At 39.3% G+C, this 22264-nt stretch overlaps 1 protein-coding gene across 1 annotated transcript in view; it reads right to left on the bottom strand.

Annotated features, from left to right (window-relative positions):
- Window positions 1–22264, bottom strand: part of LOC148004489 (uncharacterized) — a 190425-nt gene that overhangs the window by 111614 nt on the left and 56547 nt on the right. Inside the window, exon 5 of the mRNA XM_087559376.1 lies at window positions 7722–7833. The gene's annotated coding sequence lies outside the window, so the exon portion shown is untranslated. The remainder of the gene's footprint in view (window positions 1–7721; window positions 7834–22264) is intronic.

Raw genomic sequence — 22264 nt, 5'->3', positions numbered from 1 at the left:
TCTCTGTTTCTTCATGACATAAAAATAAAAATATAAGACTTCTTCTATCTTACACAGGGAACAGCAGGAAACACAAGAGCCATAGACTCTTCAGAAGACCATATATAATATCAATTTGTTAGCTGAAATAATTAATATCATCACAACAAGGAGGTTATTAGTATTTCCTTCAGTCAGATAATAATATAAATAAAATACATATATTTAAGAGAAAAATTCTCCTAAACAATCAAAGCCCAGGACCAGACAGGTTTATTGCTGACTTCTATCAGACCTGCAAAGAAGAATTAATAGCAATACTCTACAAACAATTCAACAAATTAGAAACAGAAGGAACAATACCCAGTTCCTTCCATGAAGACATAATCACACTTATACCTAAACCACACACAGAACCAACAACGAAAGAGAACTTCAGACCAATTTCCCTTATGAATATCAATTCAAAAATAATAAATTCTTGCAAAATTAATCCAAGTTCACATGAAAATGATCATCCATCATGATCAAGAAGGCTTCATACCAAGGATGCAGGGATGATTCAATACACGGAAATCCATCAATATAATCCACTATGTAAACAAACTCAAAGAGAAAAAGCATATAATCCTCTCATTGGATGCTGAGAAAGCATTTGACAAAATTCTACACCCCTTCATGATAAAAGTCTTGTAAAGATCAGGAATTCAAGACCCATACCTAAACATAGTGAAACCAATATACAGCAAACCAGTAGACAACATCAAACTAAACGAAAAGAAACTTGAAAGAATCCCATTAAGACCAGGGACTGCACAAGTCTGTTTTCTCTCTCTCTCTCTCTCTCTCTCTCTCTCTCTCTCTCTCTCTCTCTCTCTCTCTCTCTCTCTCTCCCTCCCTCTCTCTCTCCCTCTTCAATATAATAGTCAAAGTTCTAACCAGAGCAATCAGACAACAAAAGGAGGTCAAAGGGACACAAATTGGAAAGGAAGAAGTCAAAATATCACTATTTGTTGATGATATGATAGTATACTTAAGTATACTATCCAAAAATTCCCCCAAAAATTCCACCAGAAAAGTTCTAAACCTGATAAACACCTTCAGTAATGCGGCTGAATATAAAATTACTTCAAACAAATCAGTAACCTTCCTCTACTCAAAGGATAAACAGGATGAGAAAGAAATTAGGGAAATGACACCCTTCACAACTGTTGGGCCCAAACCCTACCCCTGTGGTATGAGTGGCTCTGCTAGCTTGTTGCTCAAGGCTGTAGCACACAATTTAGCAGCTGTGGTTTAAATGGAAAAACAACAAAGTCCCGAGTTATTTCCCTGTTCTTGTTTTTATCCTGAGAATGTAAACTTGTTTTTCCACTGTGCTTCCAGGGTTTTTCACAATAGTCACAAATAATAATAAAAAAAATTTTGGCGTAACTCTAACCAAGCTAGTGAAAGATCTATATGACAAGAACTTCAAGTCTCTGAAGAAATAAATTGAAGATCTCCCATGCTCATGAATTATCAGGTTTAATATTGTAAAAATGGCCATCATGCCAAAATCGATCTACAGATTCAATGCAATCCCCAACAAAATTCCAATTCAATTCTGCGTAGAGTTAGAAAGAGAAATTTGCAAATTTATTTGGATTAACAATACATGCAGTTTAGCAAAAACAAGTCTAAACAATAAAAAGCTTCTGGGGGAATCACCACCCTGACCTCAGCTGTATTACAGACTAATTGTGATAAAAACAGCATCCTATTAGTACAGAGTCAGGCAGGTAAATCAGTGGAATAAAATTGAAGACCCAAAATGAACCCATGAACCTACATATCTATGGTCACTTCACCTTTGACAAAGGAGCTAAAACTATCCAGCTGAAATAACACAGCATTTTCAACAAATGGTGCTGGATCAAATGGAAGTCAGCATGTAGAAGAATGCAAATCAATCATTTCTTATCTCCTGTATAAAGCTCAAGTTCAAAGCCTCCGCATGAAACCAGATACACTGAAACGAATAGAAGATAAAATGAGTAAGAACCTTGAACACATGGGCACAGGGGAAATTTTCCTGAACAGAACACCAATAGGACCTCATAAGATTCTAAAACTTCTGTAAGGCAAAGGACACTGTCAATAGGACAAAACGTCAACAAACCAATTGGGGAAAGATCTTTACCAATCAACATCTAATACATGGCTAATATCCAATATATATAAAGAACTCAAAAAGTTATACTCTAGAGAATCGAATAACCCAGCTAAAAGTGGGGTACAGAGGTAAACAAAGAATTCTCAATTAAAGAATGTCTAATGGCCATGAAACTTCTAAAGAAATGTCCAGCATCCTTAGTCATAGGGAAATGCATATCAAAAAAAAAAAACCCTGAGATTCCACCTCACATAATTCAGAATGGCTAAGATCAATAGCTCAGGTGAGAGCAGGTGCTGGCAAGGATGTGAAGAAAGAGGAATACTCTTCCATTGTTGGTGGAATTGCAAGCTGATACATAACCACTCTGGAAATTAGTCTGGCTGTTCCTCAGAAAATTGGACATAGTACTACAGAGGACCTAGTTATACCACTTCTGGGCATATGCTCAAATGATGCTCCAACATATAACAAGTATACATACTCTGCTATGATCATAGCAGCCTTGTTTACAATAGCCAGAATCTGGAAAGAACCCAGTTATCCTCCAACAAAGGAATGGATACAGAAAATGAGGTACATTTGTACATTCTGCTATTAAAAACAATGCCTTGCAGGAAAGTGTTTGACAAATGGATGGAACTAGGAAGTATCATCCTAGTAACATAATCATAAAAAGAAACATAATCACAAAAGAAAACAAATGGTGTGCAGTTGCTGTTACATGGATATTAGCCCAAATGCTCAGAATACCCAAGATGCAATTTACAGACCACATGAAGCTCAAGAAGGAAGACCAAAGTGTAGATGCTTCAGTGCTTCTTAAAATGGAGAACAAAATACTCACAGGAGAAAATACAGAGACAAAAACTGGAGCAGAGACTGTAATAAAGATCATATAGAGACTGCCCCACTTGGGGATCCATCCCATATGCAGCCACCAAATCCAGTGACTATAGATGATGCCAAGAAGTACTTGCTGACAGCATCCTGATATGGTTGTCTCCTGAGAGGCTCTATCAGAGCCTTAATGATACAGATTAGGATGTTTGTACCTAACTATGAGAATGAGCACAGGGACCACAATGGAGGAGTTAAAGAAAGGACTGAAGAAGCAGAAGACTGCAACCCCATAAAAAGAACAACAATATCAACCAACCAGAACCCCGCCAGAGCTCCCACGTACTGAACCACCAAACAAAGAGTACACATGCACAGACCCATGATTTCAACCACATATGTAGCAGAAGGTGGCATTGTCTGGTATCAGTAGGAAAATAAGTCCATGGTCTTATGAAGGTTCATTTCCCCAATGTAGGGGAAATGTAGGTGGTGAGGTGGGAGTAGGTGTGTGAGAGAAGGGAGGGAAATGGGAGATCAGGAGCTGAAAAAAGAGATAACATTTGAAACGTAAATACATAAAAAATCCAATAAAATGAAAATAAAATAAAAGTTGTCATTGAAAAATTAAAAGTAAGGGGGTCTTGGAATTTCTTCTTGAGTAGCACAGTCAAGGTAATTAAACAGTTTGGATATTTGTTGTTCTTCAATGAATTCATAGTTTATTGCTTTGTTTTCTTTAAAGATTGATTCATATTAGTTTTATATGTATTGGTAGACTCCATGCTTGTATGTCTGTATATTCCATTCATTCACCAAAAATGGATGCCAGAAACGGTATCAGATACCCTAGGACTGGAAGTACAAGCACTTGTTAGAAGCTACGTGGAACCAAATTCTGTAATCAGGAGGATGAACAAACAGATTTTTTTGAACATTGAAATACCTCCATTCTAAATTAGAAGTTTTAAACTATATTTTTTTGAATTGCAATAAATACATTCCTGTCCATCACATTCTTTTTTAGAATTGATAATGAGACATGCTCTTTTTGTCTTCTTCATTAACAAAAGAGAAATTGCACTATGAATTGATGGTCCAAAAACTTGTATTTTCGAGTTTAGTGAACTATTTATGTAAATTTGGTTTGGATTACAAAACTGTATCTTCAGATGGTAAAATAGAATATTGGAGAAAGTGAAAATTTTGTTTTTACTTAGAAATGGTAATTTTGAAGTTGCTTGGATGATTAAAGCATTCTACATGAAATGTGTTGGGAGGGAGTTTGATATTACATTCCAAATAGATAGATTGCCACAAAAAGTTTGTCAGTCTATGCAAAAATACTCAATAAAATTCTGGCAAACCGAATCCAAGAGCACATCAAAACAATCATCCACCATGATCAAGTAGGCTTCATCCCAGGCATGCAGGGATGGTTTAATATACGGAAAAACATCAACGTGATCCATTATATAAACAAACTGAAAGAACAAAACCACATGATCATTTCATTAGATGCTGAGAAAGCATTTGACAAAATTCAACACCCCTTCATGATAAAAGTCCTGGAAAGAATAGGAATTCAAAGCCCATGCCTAAATATAGTAAAAGCCATATACAGCAAACCAGTTGCTAACATTAAACTAAATGGACAGAAACTTGAAGCAATCCCATTAAAATCAGGAACTAGACAAGGCTGCCCACTCTCTCCCTACTTATTCAATACAGTTCTTGAAGTTCTAGCCAGAGGAATCAGACAACAAAAGGAGGTCAAGAGGATACAGATTGGAAAAGAAGAGGTCAAAATATCGCTATTTGCAGATGATATGATAGTATATTTAAGTGATCCCAAAAGTTCCACCAGAGAACTACTAAAGCTGATAAACAACTTCAGCAAAGTGGCTGGGTATAAAATTAACTCAAATAAATCAGTAGCCTTCCTCTACACAAAAGAGAAACAAGCTGAGAAAGAAATTAGGGAAATGACACCCTTCATAATAGACCCAAATAATATAAAGTACCTCAGTGTGACTTTTACCAAGCAAGTAAAAGATCTGTACAATAAGAACTTCAAGACTCTGAAGAAAGAAATTGAAGAAGACCTCAGAAGATGGAAAGGTCTCCCATGCTCATGGATTGGCAGGATTAATATAGTAAAAATGGCCATTTGACCAAAAGCGATCTACAGATTCAATGCAATCCCCATCAAAATACCAATCCAATTCTTCAAAGAGTTAGACAGAACAATTTGAAAATTGATCTGGAATAACAAAAAAACCAGGATAGCTAAAACTATCCTCAACAATAAAAGGACTTCAGGGGGAATCACTATCCCTGAACTCAAGCAGTATTACAGAGGAATAGTGATAAAAACTGCATGGTATTGGTACAGAGACAGACAGATAGACAAATGGAACAGAAGTGAAGACCCAGAAATGAACCCACACACCTATGGGCACTTGATTTTTGACAAAGGAGCCAAAACCATCAAATGGAAAAAAGATAGAATTTTCAGCAAATGGTGCTGGTTCAACTGGAGGTCAACATGTAGAAGAATGCAGATCGATCCATGCTTATCACCCTGTACAAAGCTTAAGTCCAAGTGGATCAAGGACCTCCACATCACACCAGATACACTCAAACTAATAGAAGAAAAACTAGGGAAGTATCTGGAACACATGGGCACTGGAAAAAATTTCCTGAACAAAACACCAATGGCTTATGCTCTAAGATCAAGAATCGACAAATGGGATCTCATAAAACTGCAAAGCTTCTGTAAGGCAAAGGACACTGTGGTTAGGACAAAACGGCAACCAACAGATTGGGAAAAGATCTTTACCAATCCTACAACAGATAGAGGCCTTATATCCAAAATATACAAAGAACTCAAGAAGTTAGACCACAGGGAGACAAATAACCCTATTAAAAAATGGGGTTCAGAGCTAAACAAAGAATTCACAGCTGAGGAATGCCGAATAGCTGAGAAACACCTAAAGAAATGCTCAACATCTTTAGTCATAAGGGAAATGCAAATCAAAACAACCCTGAGATTTCACCTCACACCAGTGAGAATGGCTAAAATCAAAAACTTAGGTGACAGCAGATGCTGGCAAGGATGCGGAGAAAGAGGAACACCCCTCCATTTTTGGTGGGATTGCAGACTGGTACAACCATGCTGGAAATCAGTCTGGAGGTTTCTCAGAAAATTGGACATTGAACTCCCTGAGGATCCAGCTATACCTCTCTTGGGCATATACCCAAAAGATGCCCCAACATATAAAAAAGACACGTGCTCCACTATGTTCATAGCAGCCTTATTTATAATAGCCAGAAGCAGGAAAGAACCCAGATGCCCTTCAACAGAGGATTGGATACAGAAAATGTGGTACATCTACACAATGGAATATTACTCAGCTATCAAAAACAATGACTTTATAAAATTCATAGGCAAATTGTTGGAACTGGAAAACATCATCCTGAGTGAGGTAACCCAATCACAGAAAAACGCACATGGTATGCACTCATTGATAAGTGGCTATTAGCCCAAATGCTTGAATTACCCTAGATGCCTAGAACAAATGAAACTCAAGACGGATGATGAAAATGTGAATGCTTCACTCCTTCTTTAAAAGGGGAACAAGAATACCCTTGGCAGGGAAGAGAGAGGCAAAGATTAAAACAGACACAGAAGGAACACCCATTCAGAGCCTGCCCCACAGGTGGCCCATACATATACAGCCATCCAATTAGACAAGGTTGATGAAGCAAAGAGGTGTAGGCCGACAGGAGCCGGATGTAGATCGCTCCTGAGAGACACAGCAAATACAGAGGCGAATGCCAGCAGCAAACCACTGAACTGAGAATAGGACCCCCATTGAAGGAATCAGAGAAAGAACTGGAAGAGCTTGAAGGGGCTCGAGACCCCATATGTACAACAATGCTAAGCAACCAGAGCTTCCAGGGACTAAGCCACCACCTAAAGACTATACATGGACTGACCCTGGATTCTGACCTCATAGGTAGCAATGAATATCCTAGTAAGAGCACCAGTGGAAGGGGAAGCCCTGGGTCCTGCTAAGACTGAACCCCCAGTGAACTAGATTGTTGGGGGGAGGGCGGCAATGGGGGGACGATGGGGAGGGGAACATCCATAAAGAAGGGGAGAGGGGGATTAGGGGCATGTTTGCCCGGAAACCGGGAAAGGGAATAACACTCGAAATGTAGATAAGAAATACTCAAGTTAATAAAAAAAGTTTGTCAGTCTAATTACATGTAAAAGAATATAGAACAAGGTTGTAAATGAAGCAATGCTTTAGAAGCATTATTTGACTAATTATGGACTTTTTAGACAAAGGGATTATGGCATTTTGATGGAAGCCTGGGACAGAAATTGGACAATTGCCAATAATCTATTGGTGACAGCATGATTTTCACCACTATCATATTGACTGTGAAGTTGAGAAAGTACCTATATACAGACAAAGATAGGAAAGAATAGAGAAGAGAGTAAGGATAAGGGTGATAAATCAAGGTAAGTGAGATGTATTATCTCAGACATATACTTGATTAACTGCTCTAGGCTTTATACTGGAAAGTATGTCAGTTATTGTGGGATGTTTTGGAAGTGAGAATTTGTAAAACAAAACAGTAGCCTATACATAGAAATCACCATCATGAACCAAAGTTATCCAATTAAGAAATATTCTCCACCAATGTTTGATGGTGAATTTCTTCTGTGTTTTACCTGTACAAGAGTTGAAATTTTCCATCTTGCTGAAGATACTATTCTCTTTATATTTTCTTCTCATGAAATCTTGACAAGTTAAATGATCCCAAGAGTGACTGTAATTGGATCACTGTTGAAGACATGAATAGGAGTTGATGATATGTTTTTAGTGGTCTTTTGTACTGCAGAAGCTTTGAGAATAGATATCATACAACATTACATCAACAAAATGATTTAAATTGGACAGACCAGACTATAACATGCACTTTTCTGGTTGCTAGTACAAGTTTGAATTGAGAGCTATAATGCTGTAACTTATAAACAATCTCTGTTAATAATGAAATTCAAAATTGTGACATTAAACAATTGTAGATAGTACTACACTTTAACATACAGTCACTTCTTTTACACTGACATAATAAAATGTAATTTTTGTGGAGTCTAAGCCTAACTCCCAATGACCTTTGGTACTTCATCTAGTTTTGGCAATTCACGAGAAAGATAATATTGTAATAGCTATTACCTACCATAATATTGAGATGGTCACCTTTTTCCTGCTCAAAAACAACCCAGACAAATGTCAGAGAAGCTTAGATCATGTGATCTTTCTGATTGTTGTGAATATACCCATGCCAGTTTATGGAGGTGCAGACTATGTTTTCTGTGAAATTCATGGTGCTACATATTTCTCTTGAATGAATTGTATTTTATTTAAATGTTTATACCAATTATAGTTTTGTAAAGATTTTATAACATGGATGGCGTGGTCATGTGGTAACTTCCATTACAAGTAACAGTGAGTATTTAGAAATATAAAATCCTCGGTGATTGAGAATAAATTATTGAATAGCACAAGAGGGCACTAATCAAGTTTCAGTACTGCAAACCCTAGCTTTATAGCCACACCTATTTCGCAAAAACAATGATACTAGATTTAATATTTCATAAACAAATAGCTAGGTCAAAATCTGATTTTTTTTCTGTGACTAGCTTATAACTAAATTATCCCATTTAATCTATTCTAAACCCTGCCACCAGGTAGGTTACCGCTCTTTAATTTCATGAGACTTTCTATATAGCATTTGTTTGTTAATCTTCCACTCCTGACTCAGATGTCCTCTCTTTCTCCTTGTTGGATGTCCTACTTTCTAATATAACCTCAACTCATTTGTCATTTGCTTTCCTATCTATCTATCTATCTATCTATCTATCTATCTATCTATCTATCTATCTATCTATCTATTTATTTTTATCCCAAACAATGCCTCTCTTCCCATACACCCTTACACAGTCCCTCCCCCATCCAACTCCTTCTTCTCTGAGGAAAGGCCCCTGGGATTCTCCCAAACCTAGGACATCAAGTCTATGCAGAATTCTGTCACCAGAAAAGGCAGCCCTCTTGGGGAACAGATCCATAGTCAGGGTACAGTTTTAGGGATAGCCAGCACTCCAATTGTTAGAGAACCTATGTTCTTGGTTCAGTCCAAGTATTCTTTTTCATTGGTGGCTCATCCTCTGATGGTCCTAAGGGTCTAGGTTAATTGAATATGTTGGTCTTCCTGTAGAGTTCTCATTTCCAGGCCTTCAATTCATTCCCCATGACTTTTGTAAGAATACCTGATGTCTAACACTGCAGATACGGACCTTATTCCAATAACCATGCAGTATCTCTAGTGAAGGTATGAGGATAACACCCCACCCACCAAGCTTTCAACCCAAAATTTGTTGTCTCTAAAAGAAATATAGGGACAAAGATAGAGCAAATACTGAGGTAGTGGTCAAGCAATAACTAACTTAATGTGAGACCCATAGGCAAGCACCAATTCTTGGCACTGATAATAATACTCTGCTATGATTGCAGATAGAAGCCTAGCATAAATGTACTCTATGAGGATCTATACAGAAACTGATTGAAAGAGATGCATATATCCATAACTTTTTAAAAATTTTCGTAAACTCTGTTATTTTTTTATTATTTTTTTTTTACAGTCCAGATCTCCTCCTGGTCTATCCTCCCGCAGTTCCTCATTCCATTCCCCCTTTCCCCTGTCTCAAAGAGGATGTCCTCCCAGCCCCCACCCTTAAACTCACTGCCAGGCCTAGCTACTCCCTGGTGTTAATGTTATCCCTGGTGGCTTCTGGAATCCCCTTGTTTCCCTGGTTTCTGGGACATTCTACTGGCTACTAACAATTGTCCACCCCAAACTGCTACATATTTCTATTCATTGTCCTGACCCTCTGTACTTCTCTCCTGTTATTTTTCATCCCTGATCCTGCCCTCACCTTTTTCCTTCCATGCCCTCTCTTGCTCCCTGGTCCATCCATCCCTTTACCTACTATGATTATTTTGTTCCCCCTTTTACGTAGGATTGAAGCATCCACACTGTACACTTCCTTCTTCTTAAGCTTAATATGGTCTGTGTATTGTATCACGGGTATTCTGAGATTTGTGGCCAATATTTATTTGTGAGTGATTACATACTATGTTTGTTATTTGGTGCCTGGATTACCTCATTCATCATGATATTCTCTAGTTCCATCCATTTACCTGAAAATTTTATGGAGTCATTTCTAATAGGTGAGTAGTACTCCATTCTGGAAATGTACCACATTGTCTGTATAAATTTTTCCACTGAAGGATATTTGAGTTGTTTCCAGCTTCTGGCTATTATAAATAAGGCTGCTATGAACATAGTGGAGCAGGTGATTTTTGTATATGTTGGAGCATCTTTTGGGAGTATGCACAGGAGTGGTCTTCAAGTAGAACTATTTCCAATTTCCTGAGGAACTGCCACATTGTTTTCCAAAGTGGTTTTACCAGCTTGCAATTCCACCTGCAATGATGGACTGTCCTCTTTCTCCACATCATTGAGGGAATCTGTGGTTACCTAAGTTTTTCAGCTTAGCTATCCTGATTGGTGTGAGATGGAATATCAATGATGTTCTGATTTGTATATCCCTGATGACTAAGGATGTTGAACATTTGTTTAGGTGTTTCATGGCCATTTGATATTTTTCAGTTGAGAATTCTGCATTTAGCTCTGTACCGCAATTTTTGTCATTTTTATATTGGATATTTTTATTTATTTACATTTCAAATATTATCCCCTTTCCCAGATTCTCATCCTTAAGATTCCTATCCCATCCTCCTTCCCTCTTCTTCTATGAGGGTATTCCCCCACCCATCCACCCACACATTCCCACCTCCTGGACCTGACAGTTCCCTTCACTGAAGTGTCGAGCAGGACCAAAGGCTTCTCCTCCCATTGGTGCCCAACAAGGCCATCCTCTGCTACATACACAGCTGGAGCCAAGGGTCTGTCCATGTGTACTCTTTGGATGGTGATTTAGTCCCTGGGAGCTCTTGTTGGTTAGTATTCTTTTTCTTGTGGGGTTTCAAACCTCTTCAGCTCCTTCAATCTTTTCTCTAACTCCTCAAATAAGGATCCCATTTGAAGTTTAATGGTTGGCTGGCATCTGTATTTGTCATGCGTTGGCAGAGACTCTCAGGAGACAGCTATATCAGGCTGCACTTCTTGGTATTAGCAATATTATCTGTATTTGGTGGCTGTATGTGTATGGACTGGATCCCCAGATGTGGTAGTCTCTAAATGGCCATTCCTTCAGTCTCTGCTCCAAACTCTGTATCCATATCACCTCCCATGAATATTTTGTTCCTGCTTCTAAGAAGGACTGATGTGTTCACATTTTGGTCTTTCTTCTTCTTGAGCTTCATGTGGTCTGTGGATTGTATCTTGGGTAATTCGAGCTTTTGGACTAATATCCACTTATCAGTGAATGCATGGTTTTTTTGTGATAGGTTTACCTCACTAGGGATGATATTTTCTAGTTTCATCTATTTGCCTATGAATTTCATGAAGTCATGTTTTTAATTGCTGAGTAGTACTCCATTGTAAAGCTGTTCCACATTTTCTGTATCCATATCTCTGTTGAGTGACATCTGAGGTCTTCTGAGCTTCTGTGTATTATAAATAAGGCTGCTATGAACACAGTGGAGCATGTATCCTTGTTATAGGTTGGAGCATCTTTTGGATCTATGCACAGGAGAGATATAGCTGGGCCCAATTTTCTGAGGATGCTCCAGACTGATTTCCAGAGTGGTTGTACCAGCTTGCAGTCCCACCAACAATGAAGGCGTGTTCCTCTTTCTCCGTTTCCTCACCAGCATCTGTTGTCACCTAAGTTTTTTATCTTAGACCTTCTGAGTGGTGTGAGATGGAATCTCAGGGATGTTTTGATTTGCATTTCCCTCATGACTAAGGATGTTGAACTTTTCTTTAGGTGCTTATTAGCCATTCAATATTCCTCAGTTGAGAATTATTTTTTAGGTCTTTATCCCATTTTTAATAGGGTTATTTGATTCTCTGGAGTCTAACTTCTTGAGTTCTTTGTATATTTTGGATATTAGCCCTCTCTTGGATGTAATAGTGGTAAAGATCTTTTCCCAATCTGTAGGTTGCTATTCTATCCTAATGACAGTGTACTTTGCATTACAAAAGCTTTTCAATTTTATTCTCATGTGCATATACTTGTACTTGTGTGTCTGGAAGGAATGGATTGGTTTTGGAAGTATTCCTTGTTTATGCTATACCTTATTCCCTCACACTAGTCTTTGTCCATTCTTGGCTAGCTTTTTCTAGTTTCCACTGTGACTGTTTCATGTATGCTGGGATATCAGGTGGATGCCACACATTCATGCAATCCATTAAGTCTAAAATCAGTATTTATTCTTAATTTATCTGGAAGATTCTACTCTTCCAGTACTCTTGAGTCTGAGTACCACAAGTACAAATAACAGAACCTTCATTAAAAGCATTAACTCCAAAAGAAAGAAATGCTTAAACCATTTTATCTTTGAAATTATGCACTCTGTGTAATAATGTTGGATGGGTCTTTGATAATAAAGATATTGATTATCTTTCTCCCTCTTCACTACTCATAAACCAACATGTTCCTTTATTCTATAATCTAACAGAAAAATTTCAACACATGTATATCACCTAAATGATGTTTTCTATGCAATTTACTCCTGGCAGTAAACATTTTCAAAAAGTCAGGGAATGTTTCCTTTGGACCTTGTGTGACTTCAAAAACTGTTTCAAGTCTTTTTCCAGTTTCGTTAACACTAAATGATTCACAACTGGTTACAAAGTGCAAATGGAGTGGAAGTTGATACTCTTCTTTTTTTTCTGCCAGATTTTCTGATTTTTCTAGGACCAACAAGTAATCTCATTAACTTTTAACTATTTATATGGTTTCATGAAAGCAACTTGTATTGGTGGAAGCAAATATCAAATTGACAGCTGTCTATCAGTCCTTTCATTTCTTAAATTCACTTGAAAGCATGAAAGCTTTCTTTCTCCCTCTTCATTACTCATAAACCAACAAGTCTTTCCTTTTATAACCTTACAAAAAAATTTCAACACATGTATATCCCGTAAATTAAGTTTTCTATGTAATTTTACTCCTGGCACTAAACGGTTGCAAAAAGTCAGGGAATGTTTCCTTTGGGCCTTGCATAATTTCAAAAACTGATTCAAGTCTTTTCCCAGTTTCTGAGACTTGTTCCAAGTATTTATGGCTGCCAAGCAACACAAGGTTAAGGTTTCTCCTCATCCACAGCATGCACTTTTACCTCAGTAAAAACCTCTTCACCAAGGAACTCATCTTTAGAAATATCTCTACCTCTGGCTCTATTATGTCATCCTATCTCCTTCTACTCTTCTCCCCACCATTAGAACCATTGTAAATGTGATGCAGGTTCTAATATTGTTTTTGCCACATCCTTCCAATATTGGGGGATTATTCTATCTTTAATAGCCCGAGAAGTCAGGATTTGTTTTCTAAACTCCAAATCCATTCCAAAATTAGTGAAACTTTTCTTAATTTTCCTCTGTGCTACAACATCCACAGGTTGTCATTCAAATTCCTGATAACCTTGTGGATGATCATTGTCCAGTGGGCTTTGTTATATAATACCAGATAAAGTTTGCCTTTGAACAAGCTTTGGTTTGTTTTCTCTAATTTTATCTTCTGTCTCTACATAAGTATTTTCCCCAGTTGATACTTTAACTTCCTTCATTAAGATCTGTGCCCAACTTTCATATTTCTCTTTTTATTGTTCCTCCTGTTGCATAAGTTCATGTATTCTCTCTCTAGGCCCTGTTTCCATAATTTTAATTTCTCTTTAAGTTGTAATTCTGATATTGTAGTATCTACCTTATTTTGATTTACTAACTTTAATAAATTTCCTCTACACTCTGCTTTAAAATTTTGCTATCACTTTGCTATTCAGGCCAATCTGTGAATTTCTGCATCTTTTGTTCTAGCATCCTTTCAGCTCCTGTCTCCAACCTTCGTTTTCTTTTCTCTATCATTTATTGTGACCTGTTAATCTGGTTTCTTTAGTTCCAGTGCTCTTTCTAATTCCCTTTTTCAGGCTTATAATTTTTTATATAGGGCCCTGTACTTTGAGAAGACAAAAAAACCAAGATAGTTAAATATTGTAATAATGATAACTGGCAACATGTCTATTTTCTTAAAATCCACCCCTGTAAAACTGTTCAAAATATAATCCCATGAAGCCCAAAATATATTGTGTTTCTTATATGTAAGTATCTTGAAACACAAATATATATATATATATATATATATATATATATATATACAGTCATATTTTTTTTCTTTTTTTTTTCCTCTTTCTTTTTTTTTTATTAACTTGAGTATTTCTTATATACATTTCAAGTGTTATTCCCTTTCCCGGTTTCCGGGCAAACATCCCACTCCCCCCTCCCCTTCCATATGGGTGTTCCCCTCCCAACCCTCCCCCCATTGCCGCCCTCCCCCCATAGTCTAGTTCACTGGGGGTTCAGTCTTAGCAGGACCCAGGGCTTCCCCTTCCACTGGTGCTCTTACTAGGATATTCATTGCTACCTATGGGGTCAGAGTCCAGGGTCAGTCCATGTATAGTCTTTAGGTAGTGGCTTAGTCCCTGGAAGCTCTGGTTGCTTGGCATTGTTGTACTTTTGGGGTCTCGAGCCCCTTCAAGCTCTTCCAGTTCTTTCTCTGATTCCTTCAATGGGGGACCTATTCTCAGTTCAGTGGTTTGCTGCTGGCATTCGCCTCTGTATTTGCTGTATTCTGGCTGTGTCTCTCAGGAGCGATCTACATCCGGCTCCTGTCGGTCTGCACTTCTTTGCTTCATCCATCTTGTCTAATTGGGTGGCTGTATATGTATGGGCCACACGTGGGGCAGGCTCTGAATGGGTGTTCGTTCAGTCTCTGTTTTAATCTTTGCCTCTCCCTTCCCTGCCAAGGGTATTCTTTTTCCTCATTTAAAGAAGGAGTGAAGCATTCACATTTTGATCATCCGTCTTGAGTTTCATTTGTTCTAGGGATCTAGGGTAATTCAAGCATTTGGGCAAATAGCCACTTATCAATGAGTGCATACCATGTATGTCTTTCTGTGATTGGGTTAGCTCACTCAGGATGATATTTTCCAGTTCCAACCATTTGCCTACGAATTTCATAAACTCGTTGTTTTTGATAGCTGAGTAATATTCCATTGTGTAGATGTACCACATTTTCTGTATCCAATCCTCTGTTGAAGGGCATCTGGGTTCTTTCCAGTTTCTGGCTATTATAAATAAGGCTGCGATGAACATAGTGGAGCAAGTGTCTCTTTCATATGTTGAGGCATCTTTTGGGTGTATGCCCGAGAGGTATAGCTGGATCCTCAGGCAGTTCAATGTCCAATTTTCTGAAGAACATCCAGACTGATTTCCAGAATGGTTTTACCAGTCTGCAATCCCACCAACAATGGAGGAGTGTTCCTCTTTCTCCACATCCTCGCCAGCATCTGCTGTCACCTAAGTTTTTGATTTTAGCCATTCTCACTGGTGTGAGGTGAAATCTCAGGGTTGTTTTGATTTGCATTTCCCTTATGACTAAAGATGTTAGCATTTCTTTAGGTGTTTCTCAGCTATTCGGCATTCCTCAGCTGTGAATTCTTTGTTTAGCTCTGAACCCCATTTTTTAATAGGGTTATTTGTTTCCCTGCGGTCTAACTTTTGAGTTCTTTGTATATTTTGGATATAAGGCCTCTATCTGTTGTAGGATTGGTAAAGATCTTTTCCCAATCTGTTGGTTGCCATTTTGTCCTAACCACAGTGTCCTTTGCCTTCCAGAAGCTTTGCAGTTTTATGAGATCCCATTTGTCGATTCTTGATCTTAGAGCATAAGCCATTGGTGTTTTTTTCAGGAAATTTTTTCCAGTGCCCATGTGTTCCAGATGCTTCCCTAGTTTTTCTTCTATTAGTTTGAGTGTGTCTGGTTTGAGGTGGAGGTCCTTGATCCACTTGGACTTAAGCTTTGTACAGGGTGATAAGGATGGATCGATCTGTATTCTTCTACATGTTGCCCTCCAGTTGAACCAGCACCATTTGCTGAAAATTCTATCTTTTTCCATTGGATGGTTTTGGCTCCTTTGTCAAAAATCAAGTGACCATAGGTGTGTGGGTTCATTTCTGGGTCTTCAATTCTATTCCATTGGTCTATCTGTCTGTCTCTGTACCAATACCATGCAGTTTTTATCACTATTGCTCTGTAATACTGCTTGAGTTCAGGGATAGTGATTCCCCTGAAGTCCTTTTATTGTTGAGGATAGCTTTAGCTATCCTGGGTTTTTTGTTATTCCAGATGAATTTGCAAATTGTTCCATCTAACTCTTTGAAGAATTGGATTGGTATTTTGATGGGGATTGCATTGAATCTGTAGATTGCTTTTGGTAAAATGGCCATTTTTAGTATATTAATCCTGCCAATCCATGAGCATGGGAAACCTTTCCATCTTCTGAGGTCTTCTTCAATTTCTTTCCTCAGTGTCTTGAAGTTCTTATTGTACAGATCTTTTACTTGCTTGGTTTAAGACACACCGAGGTACTTTATATTATTTGGGTCTATTATGAAGGGTGTCGTTTCCCTAATTTCTTTCTCGGCTTGTTTCTCTTTTGTATAGAGGAAGGAAACTGATTTATTTGAGTTAATTTTATACCCAGCCACTTTGCTGAAGTTGTTTATCAGCTTTAGTAGTTCTCTGGTGGAACTTTTGGGATCACTTAAGTATACTATCATGTCATCTGCAAGTAGTGATATTTTGACCTCTTCTTTTCCGATCTGTATCCCCTTGATCTCCTTTTGTTGTCTGATTGTTCTTGCTAGAACTTCAAGAACTATATTGATTAAGTAGGGAGAGAGTGGGCAGCCTTGTCTAGTCCGTGATTTTAGTGGGATTGCTTCAAGTTTCTCTCCATTTAGTTTAATGTTAGCAACTGGTTTGCTGGATATGGCTTTTACTATGTTTAGGTATGGGCCTTGAATTCCTATTCTTTCCAGGACTTTTATCATGAAGGGGTGTTGAATTTTGTCAAATGCTTTCTCAGCATCTAATGAAATGATCATGTGGTTCTGTTCTTTCAGTTTGTTTATATAATGGATCACATTGATGGTTTTCCGTATATTAAACCATCCCTGCATGCCTGGGATGAAGCCTACTTGATCATGGTGGATGATTGTTTTGATGTGCTCTTGAATTCGGTTTGCCAGAATTTTATTGAGTATTTTTGCGTCGATATTCATAAGGGAAATTGGTCTGAAGTTCTCTTTCTTTGTTGTGTCTTTGTGTGGTTTAGGTATAAGAGTAATTGTGGCTTTGTAGAAGGAATTCGGTAGGGCTCCATCTGTTTCAATTTTGTGGAATAGTTTGGATAATATTGGTATGAGGTCTTCTATGAAGGTTTGATAGAATTCTGCACTAAACCCGTCTGGACCTGGGCTCTTTTTGGTTGGGAGACCTTTAATGACTGCTTCTATTTCCTTAGGAGTTATGGGGTTGTTTAACTTTTTATCTGTTCCTGATTTAACTTCGATACCAGGTATCTGTCTAGGAAATTGTCCATTTCCTGAAGATTTTCAAGTTTTGTTGAATATAGGTTTTTATAGTAAGATCTGATGATTTTTTGAATTTCCTCTGAATCTGTAGTTATGTCTCCCTTTTCATTTCTGATTTTGTTAATTTGGACGCACTCTCTGTGTCCTCTCGTTAGTCTGGCTAAGGGTTTATCTATCTTGTTGATTTTCTCAAAGAACCAACTTTTGGTTCTGTTGATTCTTTCTATGGTCCTTTTTGTTTCTACTTGGTTGATTTCAGCTCTGAGTTTGATTATTTCCTGCCTTCTACTCCTCCTGGGTGTATTTGCTTCTTTTTGTTCTAGAGCTTTTTGGTGTGCTGTCAAGCTGCTGACATATGCTGTTTCCTGTTTCTTTCTGCAGGCACTCAGCGCTATGAGTTTTCCTCTTAGCACAGCTTTCATTGTGTCCCATAAGTTTGGGTATGTTGTACCTTCATTTTCATTAAATTCTAAAAAGTTTTTAATTTCTTTATTTCTTCCTTGACCAGGTTATCATTGAGTAAAGCATTGTTCAATTTCCACGTATATGTGGGCATTCTTCCCTTATTGTTATTGAAGACCAGTTTTAGGCCGTGGTGGTCCGATAGCACGCATGGGATTATTTCTATCTTTTTGTACCTGTTGAGGCCCGTTTTTTGACCAATTATATGGTCAATTTTGGAGAAAGTACCATGAGGAACTGAGAAGAAGGTATATCCTTTCGCTTTAGGATAGAATGTTCTATAAATATCCGTTAAGTCCATTTGGCTCATGACTTCTCTTAGTCTGTCGACATCACTGTTTAATTTCTGTTTCCATGATCTGTCCATTGATGAGAGTGGGGTGTTGAAATCTCCCACTATTATTGTGTGAGGTGCAATATGTGTTTTGAGCTTTAGTAAGGTTTCTTTTACGTATGTAGGTGCCCTTGTATTTGGGGCATAGATATTTAGGATTGAGAGTTCATCTTGGTGGATTTTTCCTTTGATGAATATGAAGTGTCCTTCCTTATCATTTTTGATGACTTTTAGTTGGAAATTGATTTTATTTGATATTAGAATGGCTACTCCAGCTTGCTTCTTCTGACCATTTGCTTGGAAAGTTGTTTTCCAGCCTTTCACTCTGAGGTAGTGTCTGTCTTTGTCTCTGAGGTGTGTTTCCTGTAGGCAGCAGAATGCAGGGTCCTCGTTGCATATCCAGTTTGTTAATCTATGTCTTTTTATTGGGGAGTTGAGGCCATTGATATTGAGAGATATTAAGGAATAGTGATTATTGCTTCCCGTTATATTCATATTTGATGTGAGGTTATGTTTGTGTGCTTTCATTCTCTTTGTTTTGTTGCCAAGACGATTAGTTTCTTGCTTCTTCTAGGGTATAGCTTGCCTCCTTATGTTGGGCTTTACCATTTATTATCCTTTGTAGTGTTGGATTTGTAGAAAGATATTGTGTAAATTTGGTTTTGTCATGGAATATCTTGGTTTCTCCATCAATGTTAATTGAGAGTTTTGCTGGATACAGTAACCTGGGCTGGCATTTGTGTTCTCTTAGGGTCTGTATGACATCAGTCCAGGATCTTCTGGCCTTCATAGTTTCTGGCGAGAAGTCTAGTGTGATTCTGATAGGTCTGCCTTTATATGTTACTTGACCTTTTTCCCTTACTGCTTTTAATATTCTTTCTTTATTTTGTGCGTTTGGTGTTTCGACAATTATGTGACGGGAGGTGTTTCTTTTCTGGTCCAATCTATTTGGAGTTCTGTAGGCTTCTTGTATGCCTATGGGTATCTCTTTTTTTAGGTTAGGGAAGTTTTCTTCTATGATTTTGTTGAAGATATTTACTGGTCCTTTGAGCTGGGAGTCTTCACTCTCTTCTATACCTATTATCCTTAGGTTTGATCTTCTCATTGAGTCCTGGATTTCCTGTATGTTTTGGACCAGTAGCTTTTTCCGCTTTACATTATCTTTGACAGTTGAGTCAATGATTTCTATGGAATCTTCTGCTCCTGAGATTCTCTCTTCCATCTCTTGTATTCTGTTGGTGAAGCTTGTATCTACAGCTCCTTGTCTCTTCTTTTGGTTTTCTATATCCAGGGTTGTTTCCATGTGTTCTTTCTTGATTGCTTCTATTTCCATTTTTAATTCCTTCAACTGTTTGATTGTGTTTTCCTGGAATTCTTTCAGGGATTTTTGTGTCTCCTCTCTATGGGTTTCTACTTGTTTATTTATGTTTTCCTGGAATTCTTTCAGGGATTTTTGTGTCTCCTCTCTATGGGCTTCTACTTGTTTACTTATGTTTTCCTGGAATTCTTTCAGGCATTTTTGCGATTCCTCTCTGTAGGCTTCTACTTGTTCTCTAAGGGAGTTCTTCACGTCTTTCTTGAAGTCCTCCAGCATCATGATCAAAAATGATTTTGAAACTAGATCTTGCTTTTCTGGTGTGTTTGGATATTCCATGTTTGTTTTGATGGGAGAATTGGGCTCTGATGGTGCCATGTAGTCTTAGTTTCTGTTGCTTGGGTTCCTGCGCTTGCCTCTCGCCATCAGATTATCTCTAGTGTTACTTTGTTCTGCTATTTCTGACAGTGGCTAGACTGTCCTATAAGCCTGTGTGTCAGGAGTGCTGTAGACCTGTTTTCCTCTCTTTCAGTCAGTTATGGGGACAGAGTGTTCTGCTTTTGGGCGTGTAGTTTTTCCTCTCTACAGGTCTTCAGCTGTTCCTGTGGGCCTGTGTCTTGAGTTCACCAGGCAGCTTTCTTGCAGCAAAAAATTTGGTCTTACCTGTGGTCCCGAGGCTCAAGTTCGCTCGTGGGGTGCTGCCCACGGGCTCTCTGCAGTGGCAGCAAACAGGAAGACCTGTGCCGCCCCTTCCGGGAGCTTCCGTGCACCAGGGTTCCAGATGGTCTTTGGCTTTTTCCTTTGGCATCCGAGATGTGTGTGCAGAGAGCAGTCTCTTCTGGTTTCCCAGGCTTGTCTGCCTCTCTGAAGGTTTAGCTCTCCCTCCCACGGGATTTGGGTGCAGAGAACTGTTTATGCGGTCTGTTTCCTTCAGGTTCCAGCGGTGTCTCAGGCAGGGGTCCTGCCACTCCTGGGCCCTCCCCCACGGGAGCCCAGAGGCCTTATACATTTTCCTCTTGGGCCAGGGATGTGGGCAGGGGTGAGCAGTGTTGGTGGTCTCTTCCGCTCTGCAGCCTCAGGAGTGCCCACCTGACCAGGCGGTTGGGTCTCTCTCTCACGGGGTCTGGGAGCAGAGAGCTGCTGCGGGCCGGGATCCGCAGGTGTGGGACTTCCGGTAAACACAGAACGTGCCCAGTCCTAGAGGAATTCTGCTTCCGTGTGTCCCAAGCTCACCAGGCAGCTTTTTTGCAGCAGAAAAGTTGGTCTTACCTGTGGTCCCGAGGCTCAAGTTCGCTCGTGGGGTGCTGCCCACGGGCTCTCTGCAGCGGCAGCAACCAGGAAGACCTGTGCCGCCCCTTCCGGGCGCTTCAGTGCACCAGGGTTCCAGATGGTCTTTGGCTTTTTCCTCTGGCGTCCGAGATGTGTGTGCAGAGAGCAGTCTCTTCTGGTTTCCCAGGCTTGTCTGCCTCTCTGAAGGTTTAGCTCTCCCTCCCACCTATACAGTCATTTTATAATGTCTACTACATGATCTGGAGCTTCTTGTACCTTTGTCTCCCTCTGCTGTTTTACTCGGTACACTGCATTCTGGCTTTGTTTGGCTCACAACTGCTGATCTCAGATGGTGGCAGTTCAGCACGGCAAAGACTCTCTCAGTCATAGATGTTCAGATCAGCCCACAGTGCCCGAGAGACTCACCTGGCAAGCCTAGAAGCTATCGGGTTTATTTCTGTCCCCTCTCCACTCCATCTTCAAGTCCACGTATGAATGTCTGATAACATTTATGCACTCTGCCTTGTCCCTGGAGGCTTGCTGCCGCCTTGAACAACCAGAGGCCTGAAGCCATCAGAGACCATAACCTCTGCCTGCAGCCCTGGAAGCCAGTTGCCAGCAAGGACAACCAGCTCTATAATCACAGAGTTCTGCTGCTTTCAGAGATCACCACGCCATCCAATATCAGGAGCTATCATATGGCTAAAAGCCAGAAGAAGCACACAATCAACAAAAGCCAGGGCAACATCACACCACCAGAAGTCGGTATCAGGAATTGCCTTTAGCAGTTTTGATCACTGTTGCCATGAAAATGGCCATACATTCCCAGAAGACCTTTTGGCTCAATTTGCAGCTCCACCTGTGAACCTTTACTTCACATTCCAAATAAAAGGCAAAGTCTCTGCCCCCTAGCTCTCTTTTTCTCTTCTTTCTCTCGCCCCTTCCCTTTGTCTCCTTTCCCATTAAAATCTCACCACGTTGGAACCGTGTTGGTGTTGGTTTGGTGTGCTCTTTCCCCATAGATGCGGCCTATATTCTGATATTATTAACAACTGATATCTGATATTAATATCTGAGATTTAAATAACGACATTGGTGGACCCAGTACTCGGCTTCTGATTCCCCGCGACTAAGACCCCTTTCCTCCTTTCCCCCAAATCCCCCATCCCAGCCCGCTCCGGCAACCCCAAGCCAGCCGTGGCAGACACAGACC

Source organism: Rattus norvegicus, chromosome 7 (genome assembly GCF_021556685.1).
Source record: "Rattus norvegicus strain SHRSP/BbbUtx chromosome 7, alternate assembly SHRSP_T2T, whole genome shotgun sequence".
In the NCBI taxonomy this organism is placed as follows: Eukaryota; Metazoa; Chordata; class Mammalia; order Rodentia; family Muridae; genus Rattus; species Rattus norvegicus.
This window is presented reverse-complemented; position numbering and strand designations above follow the sequence as displayed.